The sequence below is a fragment of the Mandrillus leucophaeus genome, unplaced genomic scaffold, assembly GCF_000951045.1.
Source record: "Mandrillus leucophaeus isolate KB7577 unplaced genomic scaffold, Mleu.le_1.0 Scaffold100, whole genome shotgun sequence".
NCBI lineage: Eukaryota > Metazoa > Chordata > Mammalia > Primates > Cercopithecidae > Mandrillus > Mandrillus leucophaeus.
Window position 1 is genome coordinate 1,526,607 of NW_012098099.1, and position 16,637 is coordinate 1,543,243.

The 16,637-nt window shown below is 37.9% G+C and overlaps 1 protein-coding gene across 1 annotated transcript in view; it reads left to right on the forward strand.

Moving 5' to 3' along the window:
* Positions 1-16,637, forward strand: part of AMPH (amphiphysin) — a 271,429-nt gene continuing 254,792 nt past the window's right edge. The window contains exon 1 of the mRNA XM_011972763.1: positions 1-184. The gene's annotated coding sequence lies outside the window, so the exon portion shown is untranslated. The remainder of the gene's footprint in view (positions 185-16,637) is intronic.

Consider the following 16,637-nt stretch of genomic DNA (forward strand, 5'->3'; position numbering starts at 1 on the left):
GCGCCCGCAGGCAGCTCGCGGGGACGCGGCCCGCAGATCGGGGCGGGAGATTGCGGCAGCAGTCCTTCTTGCGGGGGATTTTGTAGCTACTTAAGCGCAGTAGACAAGAACGACTTAACAGAGAAGCCACCAAAATATCTCTCAGGACCAATAGGGCAGGATCGTGATCACAGAGTGCTGTCTAGTGAGTTCTGGAGTTCAAAACAGAGAGCTAGATACACACACTTTTATTTTTGGTCTGTATGTTTGTGTCCCTTTTGACGCCAGTGTCCTTCTTTAGAAGGTCAAAAATAAATATAACCTGAACCTAATAGTTCCTTTCTGCACAAAGAAGGACCTTTTATTGCATTTTTAAAAATCCAGATTACACAGATTGGGTTCTCTGTTGTTTTGCAAGTCCGTCAGTAAATTGCCCACAGTAATTTTTTTCCCCGGAGATGTGCATGAATGGAACCCAAGTCCGTAGCAAGCACAGCCCCAAGCAGGTGGAGGGGAGTTGTACCAGGCACCAGGCTTGCCTGGCTTCCTTGGTGACTGCTGTATCTGACGGCCCTAAGGTCTTCATTTGTGTCCTGAGCAAAGGACATTTCATTTATATTGTAGCTTGAGCATTGTACTTGAAAATCAACACCGGCTAATGAGCCCCATGATTGGTATCACTTGAACTGTGTTCTCTTTCACGTGGCAGTATTTTCCGTCCCTAGGATATGGGATATTTAGCGTTTTCCTGTTTTACTGGAAGTCGGATTTGCCGTGTTGCTCAGGATGGCAATGAATTTCCCTCTTCAGACCCAATCTCAGGCTGCCTCCCAGTTTCAGCTGACCCTGAGTTGCTGAGCAGAGGGGCCACTGATCCCTTTTGTCCCCAGGCCCAGAGGCTTGGTGGCTGCCTCTAGTCCCTCCCTCCACACATGCACACTCTCCATGCAGTAAGAGGATTGTATTTCTTTTAATATCTACCCAAGCTCATCCTGAACTAAAGTGATCCTCCTCCTGCCGCTCCCTCCGCAGCTGAATTAGCAAGGCTGCCTGCTCCTTTCCAGGCCCGGGTTACTTGTGCAGAAAGTAGCCAGGGATCTGCTGGCCTTGGGATCTGGGCCAGGTTTTGTCATCCTTTTTCCACACTTCATTTTACCCACTTGTAGGTACTCCTCCTCTTGCCTTCCAAGTAATTACTTGACTCTTCGGTCTGAGGCTTTTCACTGAATTCACTTTCCATCTGTGAAGGAATTCAGTGGTATGGTCTGCCTTTTCACATATTGAATTATTTCTTAATCTAGGTCACCAGCTGTTAATACGCTCAAAATAAATGAAAAGAAAACCTAATCTGTCTTGCAGAGCATTCAAGTCCTATGAATTGTCAAAACTCACTTTTTCACGATCAAACTCAAGCGTAATTTATGACTGCAGTTGTGGATGGTGGTCAGTCTTCTATGGGAGCGGGGGTAAGAGTCCCTCTTGGGGGCTTCAAGCGTCCTATTTTCTTCCCTGGGGAAAGGTGCTGATGAAAAGTGCCTGCCGCACCTAGTATAGGAGGTTCAAACACTAAGAGGCTGAGAGTATAGGTTCTGCCCCAGGGTGAGTTCTGCCCCCATTTCTGAGTCTGTGTAGCATCGGAATATGCTTGGCACAAAGAGAAAAGGGCATGTGGGCATCCAGGTGAAGCAGCCCAGCCCCCAAATGGAGGCCGCCAGAGAATGGAAAGCACAGTATATTACTGTGGGAGGCTCCATTAGACCTATCCCCCTGTAATTCCCTCTTTCTACACATTTGGCCTCTTCCTCTTCTCCAGAGCAGACTTTCATCTCAGTAACTATAGACCATATATATTCTTGAGACCTTTTACTTCTTGTTTTTACAACCAAATTTTCTTAAAAGAGAGTCCTCTCCCTTGACTTTCTTATCATCTGTGCTTCACCTAAAAGCTTGCATACGTTTAGGCTCCAAATGCATGTCCGAAATCACTCTTAGAGGTGACTTATGGCTTTTTATGAATTTTAAATACTTTTTTTTCTTACTGAAAGTCAGTGAAGATTCACTGGAGAAAGGCTGAAATGTATTAGTCAGCAGGAAAAAACCCAGAAGGCTGAAATGTACATATAAACAGAAAAAAACTCCAGCAAATTAGGAAACACATAATTCTACTACTCGGAAATTTTACTACCATTTGATGTGTATCTGAGTAGATCTTTTTCCACATGCGTATGCATTTATACAAACAAAACAGGCTCATTGCTGTATGTTTGGCGACCTGTTTATTTCACTTCATAATTATGAACATCCTTCTATACATGTACATATTTTCCATCAATATTTTAAATTATTGAACACTATTGGAATGTATGGATTATAATGAATGCCTTATCTTTTGAATATTCATTTTCCAGTGTTTCTATAAATAAGTACAAGTCAATAAGTAAATTTTTAGGGAGAATGTTTGCACACATCTTTATCTCCTTAGATAAATTCCTAGAAGAAGACTTATTGTGTCCAAGGTTTGCCTATTTTTATTATAGCCAGATTGCCTTCCAGAAAGGTGTACCAATTTACATTCTCATCAGCAGTCCGTGAGACACTTGCCAACTCTGGATAATAAGATTTAAAACAATATTTAGCTATGTCATTGGATAAAATTTGTTCATGATTAATTTCATTTGTTTGATTTTTAAAAAGTAAACTTTTATGCATTCCTGTTTTTATTCTTAAATTCTGCATTTATATTTTTGCCCATTTTCTGTAGCATTTCCATATTGTTATTAGTAAGGGCAAAAAGTTTGTCAATCCTAAGGGTTACAACCATGCTGTCTTCCTTTTCTATTTGCTTTTAAATTGTTTGGTGATTTCTACTGATAAAATGTTTCTGTTGGTGTTTTATGGATATCTACTTACATGTATTGGTTGGTTTTGTCTCGTTTCTCTTTTGTGTGGTTGAATTAGTCAGGATCCTGCTACTTGCAGGTATCAGAAAGCTCAACCCAAACTGGCTTAAAGAAAAAAGGAATTTAATTGCTAATAATAATAATATCTAACAATTTATATATGGTTCTTGTACATATAAATTTAGATTAGCTTTCAATGAATGAAAGCTATATATTCACATAAGGTATATGAATATCTTATCTATATTAGGCTGTATATGTATTCTTATACATATGTATATATAAAAGTATATGCAAACTATATCTTTCCTTCAGCATTTTTACAGAACTATTTGGTATAACTCTCAATGGCCCAAACTGGGCCTTGTGCCTATCTCTGGAAGAAAAACATCTCTAAGAGCAAGGGCCAAGACCATGGGTTGGACTAGTTGAATTAGGCCCAAGTCACGAGCCAGTGCAAAAGCCAGAAATGAAGATTCCCCGAATGATATGGACTGTTAGTGGAGGAGGTAGGGAACTGAGAGTACAGAATGGGGAGTGGATGCTGGGCTGGCAAAATAAATGATATTCACAGAGGCGTCCCTAAAAGACCTTCTCCATCCCAGGTTTATATAAATAATCACATATTTAATATTTGTTCAACATTTCTATGTGTGCAGTTAAAAAATGTTAGTAAAATACTTGTCATGAAAAACTGTGTATCCTTCGCCTACTTTTTGGTGGGGTTGTTTTTTTCTTGTGAATTTGTTTAAGTTCCTTGTAGATTCTGGATATTAGACCTTTGTCAGATGGATAGATAGCAAAAATTTTCTCCCACTCTGATGATAGTTTCTTTTGCTGTGCAGAAGCTCTTTAGTTTAATTAGATCCCATTTGTCAATTTTGGCTTTAGTTGCAATTGCTTTTGGTATTTTAGTCATAGAGTCTTTGCCCATGCCTATGTCCTGAGTGGTATTGCCTAGGTTTTCTTCTAGGGTTTTTATGGTTTTAGGTTTTACATTTAAGTCTTTGATCCATCTTGAGTTAATTTTTGTATAAAGTGTAAGGAAGGGGTCCAGTCTCTGTTTTCTGCTTATGGCTAGCCAGTTTTCCCAGCACCAGTTAGTAAATAGGGACACCTTTCCCCATTGCTTATTTTTGTCAGATTTGTCGAAGATCAGATGGCTGTAGATGTGTGGTATTATTTCTGAGGTCTCTGTTCTGTTCCATTGGTCTATATATCTGTTTGGGTTACTGTAGCCTTGTAGTATAGTTTGAAGTGGGGCTTAAAACCTACATGATGGGTTCATAGGTGCAGCAAACCACCGTGGAACATGTATACCTATGTAACAAACCTGCCCATTCTGCACATGTATCCCGTATCCCAGAACTTAAAGTAAAATTTAAAAAAAAAAAAGAAACAAACAAAAATAGCAGCCCTCTGTTCCCCTCTTCTCAACCTTCAATCTTTCCAGAGGCAATAGTGCTAACCATGAGATTTCTCAAAAATTTTTGCTTATACAGCTGTTTCTTGATCTATCTTTTAATGTATGGTGAAGATATGTAGATTTAGTGTTTTTATTTCTCCTCTAGTTCTTCCCCTAATTATATACTGAAACAAAAATTGTTATTGCAAAATACTACATTTTAAAGATTGAAGTCCAATTTTTATTGAATAAAGTGCACAAATCTTAAGTGTTCAGCTTCATGAGTTTCTATGTATATGGATATCTGCATCGCCACCACCCAGATAAGTAACAGAATATTTCTTCCATCCCAGTTACCTATCATTTCTTTGCCTTTCCTGTTCTTTGTCTTTTTATGTTCATACCTTTTAAATTACTTTACTCTCTTTTCCCTGATGAGCACCTTTACATGTACTTATTGGTAATTTTGATATCTTCTTTTATGAAGTCTCTTTAAAGTCTCTTGCCAGTATTTTATTTGGGTCTCTTGTCTTTCTTCTATTGCTGTTTAGTTCTCTATGTATTCAGGATATGAGTTCTTTATCAGGTGGACATCTTATATTTTCTTCCAGACAGTGTCTTGCTTTTTAACTTTCTTAGTGGTACCCTTTGATGAGTGACAGTTTAAAGTTTTCCTGAAGTCTTACGTGAGAATTAAGTTTTTCATGCAGCTTTTTATTTTTCCTGGAGTTAATAATTGCCTTGCCTTTAAAAATTTGCTTATTTTTTAAATGAACTTTAAAAAGTTGTTTATTCTTGCTTCATCAGATATGTCAAATGTTTATCAATATTATTGTTCAAGGTTCAATATATCAAATAGTGTAATTGCTCGTTTTCTCATCCTGGAGATATCCTTTTTGGATGCCTCTGCCCTTTTGCAATAATTTGGGCTGATTTTTCTGTACACCTGCTCCATACATGTCTTCCTCGGTCTTCTTTTGCCAGTGTTGAGGTTGAGGAATGGACCTGAAATCTCAAGTATCCTGTATTCCTGGACTTTCAGACAGTCCCCTGTTGTCAGTGTTGTGTGCTTCATTCTTACCTTCTAGGGTGTGTGGTGGGACCAGGTCGTAACCCTGAGTGTGTTTGTGTGTGTAACTGTGCAGTGAGAATTGGTTGCTTTTTCATTGGTTGTTCCTGTACCTGCATACTTTTTTTTTTCTTGTAGTTTCCTCTGTTCTGCTGATTTCTTTCCATTCTTTCATCTTTTTTAGCTTCTGTAAAATGTATGGAACTCTCTTATTCACTAATGCTGCCTTTCCTGTTCTTGTCCTTGTATGTTCATAATTTTTTATTCCTTTACTGTTGCTCTATTTGGGCTTTGGAATGAGATGGAAATAAGCACATGCAGTCAACCTGCCATGTTTAACCAGGTACCTTTTTATTTAAATACTTGATTTCTCTGGGATTTTTTTCCCCATCTTCTTCTATTTGTGAAATCCAGTGGCATTTATTTGGTCTTACCTGTCTTTGACCTCTATGCAATATTTAAATCAGTGAAGCACTGCCTTTAAACATTTTTTTTTTTTACCATGACCCTAGTGAGCAGGATACTCAGGAGGCTGAGGCAGAAGAATCGCTTGAACCTGGAAGGCAGAGGATGCAGTGAGCTGAGATCATGCCACTGCACTGCAGCCTGGGTGACAAAGCAAACTCCATCTCAATAATAATAATAATAATAATAATAATAATAATGGAGTTAGACTATTTAAATTCTAAGGACCTGCCCGGTGTGATATGCTTTGTGTCATTTTCTCTGTCCCAAGTGATTATTATATAATTGTCTTAGGTGCAATTTTTTTTCATGCATTACATCTTCCAAACTAAATTATAGGTATTTGAGGACAAGGACCAAATATCTTGCGAACTGTATATACTCAGTGATGATGTACTGATTTGCCTTTCCATGTTCTTGCTTGTTAACTTCCCACTCCTGAAAACACATTGTCTTAAAGAATCCTTCCACAATTCCTTCTGTGACTTTTGTGAAAGTATCATAAGGGTTTCATCGTCATTCACTTTGTCATTTTGTGAAAATAGTACAGCAAATGTAATTATCCTTATGGATTCTATACATGGTGGGAACACTATAAATATTAGGCTGAATCATGTGGAATTGTCGTATTTGTAAGTCAAACAGTCAAATATTGGCAGTCATGTGCTTCAACACAATGTTGATTGAGTGATATGGTAAGAAAACAATGTTGTCTCCTTCCACGTGTCTGGTTATGTGACATTTGGATTCTTTTTCGATTGTCGCTTTGCCGATGCCTGCAGTTTTTGTTCTCAAGGAGAAATGTGGACGGTGTGTGTGTATAAACAGAATGGGAGAAGGAAGATCCTCCTCTGTCAAGGAGATTTGTGCTGTGAGGCCCAGGGCCTTGTCTGTAGAAGAGTAGTTTATACGGCCACGTTTACTTCCGAGGACACTTCAGAGACCAAATCTCTGAGACATATCAGGGTTTCTCTTTTTTCAGATTATCTGAAATCTCTTTTGTTGCCTGCTTCTATGTTTTACAAAGCTTATGCCTTCTTTTCCATTAGGGTTATTTTCTCCAGCTGTACTGGAACCTTCAAAAATTAAAAATAATAATTATGGGACATTCTCAACAGAGTAAAGTTTCCTTCTTCTACCTTTTTTGTTAACGCAAACATATATATACTAACGTATCCTTCTTTCTCCAGGAATGAGTACAGCAGAGAATAAGAACTGTAGGAACTCAGATTTTAACATTAATAAAAGTTAGCATTCTCCTTTTAAACACAGCATATTTGGTCACATTTGAAAAACTAACTTTTTTAATAGACCAAACAACTTATCATAACAGAAATATTTGTATAAACAATATGGCCCCCTTTACTTGGTGTATGAAATTAGGTTGCATTTATTTACATATTCAAAGTAAATGATTTCTCCTTCCTACCCAATTATTATGAGAATCTCTTACTCCTCCCTGGGGTCCCTGTCTCTTATGATAATTTCAGGAACCCATGGTGAGCTTCCCTTCTTTAAATGAGTCAATGGTTTTTGCTACAGCTTTGTGAGAAAGGGTTCCTAATGTGAGTCCAGCATTCGGATACTGTTCTCATCCCTGGATGAACACTGCAGGGAACTAGAGCACAGTATGGTGCCCTCACCAGTGGGTCTTAGGGTGGAGGCAGGGGCTGGAAGCCTCTCTCTCCTGGGTTAGACTCAGCTTCAGTATGCCTGAGCTCCACATGTGTGAGCTCTTTACAAATGAATATCCATGAACATTATACAAACCATTCCCAAATTGTACAAGCCATTCTCAAGTTTACTTGTGCACATACACACACAAATTCTCCCTCCCCCAAGATTTGCAAATAGTACCAGGGTTCCAAAATTAGGAAAGATTCAATATCCGCACACATTGTGCCTAGAATTATCTATTTCATTCCATGCGACTCTTCCACTTTTGAGAAAATTATCTTTGGGACACACTAAATTGATTCGAAATCCACAGTTTGAAAAAAACTACCCTAGAGGACCTCTGGTATCCATTCCTGTAACTTGACTATCTTTTGGGCCATGGCAGTTCATCTAAGGGTGCTTGTGTGTGTGTGTGTGTATTCATACATACAAATATATAGTTATATATATTACATACATACATATATATGACTAAATTTCAAACAAGAAATATTGTGAAGTACCTTAGGAGAAAATGAGTAGAGAAGGGAAAGAATATTTTTTAAAATGATGCATTTTTCTGATATTTTAAAGTCTGTAAATTTCCACCTTACTGTCCAAACACAATTTTAAAAGACTTTCTAGCCATTTACACTACGGGCCACCTGCATAGAATTTCTGAGAAAATAAGTGGTTCAGTGGGCTCCTGTAAAAGGGACAAAAGATATAAAGGTTCCTTGTGTTGCAGATATAATTTTTCCTACATTCTCAGTAAATGGCTAACATTTACATAATGGAAATGCTGTCACCACAGAGTTTAAGGAATTTACCCATGAAAGAATATAGTAAGACCATCTATACAGCATCATGCAAAATTGAAGTGATAATAATCACGATTTTCTGAGACTGCATCTATGGGCCACCTTTCAAGAGGGAAATGCTGAAACATCATTCTTATTGATTTGAAATCTAAATTTAAGTGTACTATTTGGCTGTAGATGTACTTCCTGAACAGAAATTGACCAGATCTCTTCTGAGGGATGATGTCGTATAAAGCCAAGGATAAGATCTTAGTTTTGAAATATTTGCTATGTGATAATCATATATCAATTTTGGTCACCCTGAAGCTACTTAGAACAGATGTACAAAAATGACAAAACCACCATTTTGGTCATTTACATCTTACTCTCATGCAGTTATTTAGTTGAAAACTGAGTTCATAAATGGGAAGAGCTTGAATATATAATAATTTAACAAATTAATAAATATATATGATTTTTTTCCTATCTTAAAGTGCCTATAACGATTTAATAAAATATGCATAGACCCATGCATAAATGCGCTTTTATCAAGGCACCTAAAAGTTGTTGAGTAAAGGATGTTAAATTTACATGCTCTATTAGTTATCTATTCTATTGTTACGTCAATCTGGTAGAATTCATTTATTTAGAGCCATTTATTGAGAATCTAATATGTGGAAGGCACTTCCTATAGATTCATGATATAGTAGTTGGCAGAGCTGTCCTGGTTGAGCATACAGAGCCGCAAGAGTTGATAGTGAGATAAACTTTTGCACACACTACTAAGTACATAGTTATTAATTAAAAATAGTAATTTTAACTAGGGAACTAATCTAGAGTCAGAGGATTTGAACACAGTTACTTAAAGAAGGTAGGCTTCAAGCTAAGACCCTAAGAATGAATTGTACCCATCAGACCACAGGAGTGAGGGTGTGCTTACAGGAGTCAGGAAGCATTCTATACTTCTGACTCTTTGACCTTACTCCTTGAGCATAAATAAGAACTGTAGAATAGAGAATTGACTGCAGACATTGGCCTTATAAATGATCTCTTCTATCATTTGGATATTTAACTAGGCAAAGTGGACCCTAATTGGGATGGTCCTACTGTAGTAGCAGTCCCTCTTTTGTGTGATCAGATTTTTACCCTTACCTGTTGAAAGGGCCTTCTGGGGCATAGTTGCCCTCTTGACACAGAGCCAAGACACTGGTTCAGAGCTGACTTGCCCTCTGAACTATCTGTCATCCAAAATCCTTTTTACAACAGCAATAAACTCCAAGCCAGTATGTGTTCATGGATTTGTTGAGAGAAGGGTCCCTTATTTTAAACCATCAGAAATCCAAAAGAAAAAAGAAAGCCCTTATCAAATTATTAAGTGTCACCCATCTATAAAGATGCTTTTGTCTTTAAAAGTCTTAATTGCATTTGGATACCTAACATTTAATCAACATTTAATCAATTGCATATATATATGCATTTATATATATACACACACACACGCACACATATATATAGCATAGATGCATAGATGGTTCCAACCTTGGGAGGATCTCCCAACTTACAGCAGCACTGCCTAGGATGTTGAAGAACAGCGTAATAGCTTTCCCTGTAATTACTCTGTAATTCCTCAATATATGAGACATCTGTGTAAGACATCCTGCTTCTTTAACATTATATATATATATATATATATAAAATATATATAACTTCAACGAATTGGTATATAATGTACACTGTACACAGGGGGTGGGGGAGAGAGGGAAAGAGGGAAGGAGAGAGAGTGAACGAGTGAGAGAGAAATATAGTTATGGCTGGCAACTTGACTTAATTATGGGCATTGACTTGATTATTTTGCAGGCAGTGGTCTTGGACATAGGAATAATCAGCTTGAGGTGATTTTCAGCTTGGAAGGAATCCTAAATTAGGGAGGAGAATCTTTTGTAGCATACAATCTTTTCCTCTATCTGATAATGGTTACAAAATTTTAAATAGTGTAGATGGTCCAAACATCGGGAGGATCTCCCACCTTATGGCAGCACTCCTAGGATGTTGAAGAACAGTGTAATACCTTTCTCTGTAATTACTCTGTAATCTTTAATATATGAGACATCTGTGTAAGACATCCTGCTTCTTTAACCTACAGATTTTTTTTTTTTTTTAATTATACTTTGAGTTCTAGGGTACATGTGCATAATGTGCAGGTTTGTTACATATGTATACTTGTGCCATGTTGGTGTGCTGCAGCCATCAACTCATCAGCACCCACCAACTCGTCATTTACATCAGGTCTAACTCCCAATGCAATCCCTCCCCCCTCCCCCCTCCCCATGATAGGCCCTGGTGTGTGATGTTCCCCTTCCCGAGTCCAAGTGATCTCATTGTTCAGTTCCCACCTATGAGTGAGAACATGCGGTGTTTGGTTTTCTGTTCTTGTGATAGTTTGCTAAGAATGATGGTTTCCAGCTGCATCCATGTCCCTACAAAGGACACAAACTCATCCTTTTTTATGGCTGCATAGTATTCCATGGTGTATATGTGCCACATTTTCTTAATCCAGTCTGTCACTGATGGACATTTGGGTTGATTCTAAGTCTTTACTATTGTGAATAGTGCCGCAATAAACATACGTGTGCATGTGTCTTTATAGCAGCATGATTTATAATCCTTTGGGTATATCCCCAGTAATGGGATGTCTGGGTCATATGGTACATCTAGTTCTAGATCCTTGAGGAATCGCCATACTGTTTTCCATAATGGTTGAACTAGTTTACAATCCCACCAACAGTGTAAAAGTGTTCCTGTTTCTCCACATCCTCAGCACCTGTTGTTTCCTGACTTTTTAATGATCGCCATTCTAACTGGTGTGAGATGGTATCTCATTGTGGTTTTGATTTGCATTTCTCTAACCTACAGATTTTTCTAACACAATGTCTTCTCTGAGAGTCTCTAGGGAAATGGTGTCCAGACTTCTGTTCCCATCCCTTTACAAAATGCCTGTGACCACAGGGACCACCGGCATTCCTAAACTATAGATTGAGACCTAAGTCCTTGTAGGTCTCTCCTAGGGACCTATATTAGCCCATAGTTGTTCCTGTTAAGCATAGACAATGAATCCCTTGTAGTTGGAGAAAACATTTTATGTCACTTGAATCGTTTAAAATTTATTGAGGCTCATTTTATAGTCTAGCATATGGCCTATCCTGGAGAATCTTCCATGTACACTTGAGAATAACTGTTTTGCTGTTGTTGGGTAGAGTGTTCTATAGATGTGTGTTAGGATGAGTTGGTTTGTTTTCTTGTTGATCTTCTATCTAGATGTTCTGCCAATTATTGAAACTAAGGTATTGGAGTCTTAAGCTATTACTGTTGCATTGTCTATTTCTTCAGCTCTGTCAGTTTATCCTTTATGTATTTTAGTGCTCTTTTATTAGGTGCATAGTTATATTTGTTACATCTACTTCATAGATTGACCTTTTTGTCATTATTAAATGTCCTTCTTTGTCTCTAGTAGTAATTTTTGTCTTAAAGTCTATTTTGTCTGATACTGGTGTAGCCATTCCAGTTTTCTTTTGGTTACTATAATATTTGCATGATGTATCTTTTTTTTTTTTTTTTTTTTTTTTTAAGAGACAGGGTCTTGCTCTGTCACTCGGGCTGGAGTACAGGCACAATCATAACTCACCGCAGCCTTGAATTCCTGGACTCAAGCAATCCTCCTGCCTCAGCCTCTGGAGTAACTGGGACTACAGGCACTTGCCACCATGCCTGGCAGCATGAGATATCTTTTTCATTCTTGTATGTTCAACTTATTTGTGTATTTCAATCTAAATGTTGTCTCTTATAGACAGTATTTTGTTAGTTTTTTAAATCAATTTTGCCAATCTCTGCCTTTTAATTGAAATATTAAATATATTTACATTTTATGTAATTAACTGAAAAGACAGAATTTGTGTTTGTCATGTATATCTTATTTCTCTTTGTTGCTCTATTTTTCATGCCTGCCTTTTGGTGTTAAATATTTTCTGGTATGGTCTTTTAATTCCCTTGTTGTTTCTTTTACAAATAGTTTTTGAGTTCTTTTCTTAGTGGTTGCCCTGGGATTACAGTTAACATCTACATTTGTCACAATGGAGGTCAGATTAATACTAACTCAATTTCAACAGTATATAACATTTTTTCTCCTGTAGAGCTTCATTTTCTCTCTTTTGTTGTATTGTGATTGTCAAACACCTTACATGTTTATTTATTTTATGTTCATCAAGAAGATGTATAATTATTGCTTTATGCAACTCTTTTAAATCAGATAGAACAATAACGAGTTATAAGCAATAATACATTTATACTGTCGTTTGCATTAACCTATGTTGTTACTGGATATTTCAAAAATATATTCTTCTTATGAAATGGACTCTGTTTAATAAACAATTATTAGCTCATTTGCTCGTTAAAAAATAAAGCAAGATCATAGTAGGAGATGTCTAGTGTTACTAGCACATTTATTAAGCATAACTCCAGCTAAACATAAGGTAATATAAGGAACTAATTAGTTTTTAGCCATAGTATAAATAAAGGTACACTTACTGTCTGCCAACTGGTTTGGATTATTGAGGAAATGTTTCATACTCCCCTTACTAGTTTTACAATTCCAGTTTTTTTTTTTTCCATTTCATAGTTAGGAGCTAATCGTAAGTATTACTTATGATACCTCAAGATACATGCAAAATTTTATACCTTTTTTCTGGGTACCTGTAACTTTTATCAGATTTTCAAAAAGATCTATGACTTAAAAAGCATAAACACCAGTGAATCTAAAGTATTAAGGGACTCTTGGCTTACATATTTCTGCAAAACTTGAAGAGCAGGCAGGAGAATTAAGTCATCAGTGGATGACACAGCTGCTGGCACCCGGGCACCCAGCATAGTTTATTCTGGGTTTGGTTATGGTCTTTGCCCTTGAAGACTCAGATTATCTAGGCCCCTCAGGATTTGGCCCAAATATTGTGATAGTTTCAACATAAACCTATGGTGAATGCCTTCTGCCACTCCATGTTCCTCATCATACATCTCTAAAATAATTATTTTGATCTGTTATTTAAGGGATAATAAAATTTATTAAGGTAATTCAGTTTTCAAGTCACCACAGCCTACAACTTTTTCTAGTTGTCCATTTCATGGAAACTAGAGATCTTTGTGTAGAGGTGGCCCAGGTAAATGGGAGGAACCCCTTATCAGAGGTGACCGGGGGATGTCTACATTTATCGCCAGAGTACATTAGATGAGGCCCTGCAGAGTCTGGTTGTAGAGCAGCCCCCTTGGGGTAGCACAGTAACACTGATGACATTCCTCTTACACCTTGTTTCCTCAAATTGAAGTAGAAAGACTGTCTGCATGTGTGTGTTTTTGAAGCTTTTATAATGAGGTATGAAATACATGTAGTAGGTAGCAAAAATCTTAGCTGTACAGCTTCATACATTTTCATATATGTAAAAATTTTATGTAAAATATTTCTAAATCAAAATCTATATCTACATTATCTATATTTATATCTACATCTATCTGTATCTATATCTTATCTATGTCTATCCTGTTGCTGCTACTCAGACGAAGTCACAGGGCAATTCCAGAATTCATTAGCTCCTTCACGCCTCTTCCCAGCTAATACCTCCTCTCCTCTGCTCACTTCCTACTACCAGCTAGCCACTATTCTGATTCTAACCCCATAGGTTAATTTCATTTGTTCTTGAACCTTGTATAAATGGAATCATGTAGTATGTATGCTTATGAATATTACTTCTTTTGCTCCTCATCATGTGTTCAGATTCATCCGTATTGCCATCTGTAGGAGCAGTTCCTTCTTTTTTTATTGATAAATTGTATTATAGTGTACAATATCCCACAATTTATTTACCCATTCTTTACTTATTAGGCATTTCGTCTGTTTCCAGTATTAGGCTATGGTGAATAAGGCTGTTGAACATATCTTATACATGTCTGTTGGTAGACAAAATGACTTATTTATCTGAGAGTGGAATAAATGTTTCATTAGGGTAGGCCCTGTTTAGCTTTTAGAGATGGTGCCAAACAGTTTTCCAAAGTTGCATCAAATTTATAGTCCTGTCCACAGTTGTGAGAATTTAGCACGCCTGTGTCTTCATGTTCTAAGTTTGATTTTGCTAACCGAGTTGTATTTTTTTTCACTCCTGTATCCCCATAGGACTCATATTTGTTTAATGATAATCGATTTTATCTTTATATATTTCACACATAGTCATAGGAACATTTCTCTCATGAACTGTCCACATTTTGTGTTTGAATCAGGTGGGGGAGTGGTCACCATTTTAAACTCAGACTACGACTTGCTTGTGCAGAGGAAAAGTACACATGGTGTCTGTGTAGGTGATGGGGGGAGGATTGTGGTGCGGATAGTCTCGTGGCGTCAGAGGTTCTTTGGTGTGCTATATTCTGCCTCGTGTCCTCTGGGAGCAGTGTCCTATACTCACATGAGTGGCGTTCCCTGCATGTATATGTGGTTCATTAACTCATGATCTCCATATTTGGCTGTAGCAGGGGCCAGTGTCATGGCACACCTTGGTTGCCCTGCCATCTGGCTGCACCGACATTGGGCTCTGATCCCCAGCCCTTGCTACAGAACCACGTGGCCACTGCTGCAGTAGCTAACCTGCTGTGTCTTCACTACGTGAGTATTAAGGGCAGCTGGGGTAATCTCAACTTTGGGTCTTCTTAGCCTGGCTACACCGTGCAGCTACAGTGATGTAACTGTGCTCTAGGCTGGTAAGTGGGGCAGCCCAAGAAGTGATCTTTCCAGAGTGTTCAGTGGGGCATAAGTACTGTAGCTCCCTTCTGACCCTGACATTATCCTCACATCTTGGAGAGGAAAGGAGAAAAAATTGGGGCACATTTTCTTCCACTTTTGTTTCTCTTTTCTGCAGAGGGGAAGGCTTTCTTCTTCCTTCTGTTATATCCTCCTGCGGCAGAGCTTGCCAGGCACTGTGGATGAAGGGGGCACCTTCATTTCACTTTGGGGAAGAGGGCTGTATGAGCTGGGGCTTCCGGGTTTTATCTCCCTTTTCAGCCTTAATGAAGGTTATGGAAAATTTGCACTCAAGGTATCTTAATTCTTGTGCCAAGTCCAGTTAGAATGAAGAATTGAGTGCTTCCCCTCTGTTAGGCTCTGTGATGAGCAGTCCCGTGTATTAACTCATTTCACCCTCCTAGTGAACCTATGAAGTAGGTGCTATTATTATCCCTGTTTTACAGATGAACAGACTGTGGCACAGAGATGAATGGTTAGGCCATTTGCTTGAGACTACTTAGCTAGTTAAATATGGAATTGATGTTGGAAGTCTCGTTTGACTTTGCAGTGCAATGTTCTTTTCCTCAGTTCTGGTGAAGTTATTCTGCAATCTTGAGTTGAGAAAATGTCAGGTGTCATGTGGTGGCCAAGGGTAAGGGAGAAATTCCAAGTGGTCTGGTACCTGAAAAGGTTTTATGCCTTTACATTTCATTCATTGCTTTATGTGTCATTATATTTATATCACTAGGGATTTCCAATACCTTCTCTATAACTTTGGAGAGCGTTTTCTTTAATATACTGGACTTTCCTAAAGTGGGGCAAACTGATGTGACAATCAGCTCTTTTTAGTTGCACAGTAGTTGTATCCCAGCAACTTAAACTGTTTTAATAAACATGATGCTTAAGGTTTTGTGGGATCTGGGAAAGAGGCACTTCTACCTCAGGGCCTTGGTGTCTTGAAAGATGGCTTAGAAAAATCATAAAGAATGCTTGAGTATCTGAGTTCATTTCATTTCTTACAAGATGAACATCTTACAAAACCTTTACAGCTCATCCTAAGTTGAACACCAGAAATAAAGGAAGATATGCCTCCAAATATGACCTTACAGACTGAGAAAGATGAGAGCAAAGCCTGGATGCATGTGCTCTACCAATTGGCAAAGGGCCAATTTCTACAAAGGGCAGATGTTTCCCAGGCCATCAGAGAACTCATGCATGTTCTATATCTGCTTCTTAGTAACTTCCATATGCCAAGAATTCTGATTGCCACTTAATTTAAGCTTACTTCAATAACTCAATTTTCGTCTTTCCAGGTGCTTTTCCAGAGCTTTCCAGTTCAGTCAATTTTACATGATCCATCATGGAAACTGCAGGATTGTATACCAATTGCAATTCTTTTCCTTACTATATGTCAGAGTTTGCAGGTTGCCCCCAGTATCAATTTCTCCCTTTTCATTTAGTAATAAAACTCCAAATTTTGCTGGGATATAACTATCCATATATGATAAATGATAGCATTTCACAGCATCATTTGTGACTAGATGTGTCA